This window comes from Meleagris gallopavo, chromosome 20, assembly GCF_000146605.3.
Source record: "Meleagris gallopavo isolate NT-WF06-2002-E0010 breed Aviagen turkey brand Nicholas breeding stock chromosome 20, Turkey_5.1, whole genome shotgun sequence".
NCBI lineage: Eukaryota > Metazoa > Chordata > Aves > Galliformes > Phasianidae > Meleagris > Meleagris gallopavo.
This window is the reverse complement of record NC_015030.2, coordinates 8,440,820-8,441,463: the sequence shown is the minus strand read 5'-3', so window position 1 is coordinate 8,441,463 and position 644 is coordinate 8,440,820. Positions and strand designations below refer to the sequence as shown.

The 644-nt window shown below is 55.7% G+C and overlaps 1 long non-coding RNA gene across 1 annotated transcript in view; it reads left to right on the top strand.

The window, feature by feature from the left end:
* Window positions 1-6: 6 nt before the first annotated feature.
* LOC116217325 overlaps window positions 7-644 on the top strand; it is an 18,599-nt gene continuing 17,961 nt past the window's right edge. Inside the window, exon 1 of the long non-coding RNA XR_004161737.1 lies at window positions 7-300. This is a non-coding gene — a long non-coding RNA (uncharacterized LOC116217325). The remainder of the gene's footprint in view (window positions 301-644) is intronic.

Here is a 644-nt window from a genome sequence, read left to right as displayed (position 1 = left end):
GGAGCTGCGGGGAGGGCAAGGGGTGGAGAGGGCAGCCTGGGAGAGCCTCCAAATTCGCCGAGCCGGGTTGCAGCTGGAGCTGCCCGGCGCAGGGGTGGGGACTGCCCGCTTCCTTAAACGGAGCGGGAGCGGCGGAGCGGCCCCGTGTGCCGCCCCGGTGTGCCGGGCCATGCCGACCCTCCCGGGACGCGGCCGCAACACGTGGAGCAAACTTTCGAGGGATGTGACTGCAGCCGGACGGAAACTCCGCCGCATCGGGATTGCGCCGTCACGTTGCACGGAGCAGCTCGCCTCTTTCTGGTTTGATGTTTTTGAATGTTTCATCGTTGTTGTTATTTTTTATCCCCTCTTTTTAAATGGCTGCTTTGGGCTGTTTTTTCTTTTTTTTTTCTTCTTTTTTTTTTTTTTTTCCCTCTTCTTTGCCCTACTTCTCCTGCGTGTTGGGTCGGGACTTTGTAAGCACGCCGAAGCAAATGCAGCGCTTGAGAAGCCGACAGAAATGTTGCAACGTCCCTGGTGGCAACGAATTTATTATTTGTTTCTTTTGCCTTTTGCGAGGGCAAAGAGGAAGGGTGGAAAAAAAATCTCGATGTGATCAATACCGACTTAAATATCCGCCTGCGAGCGGCCGGGGAGGCGCGGGT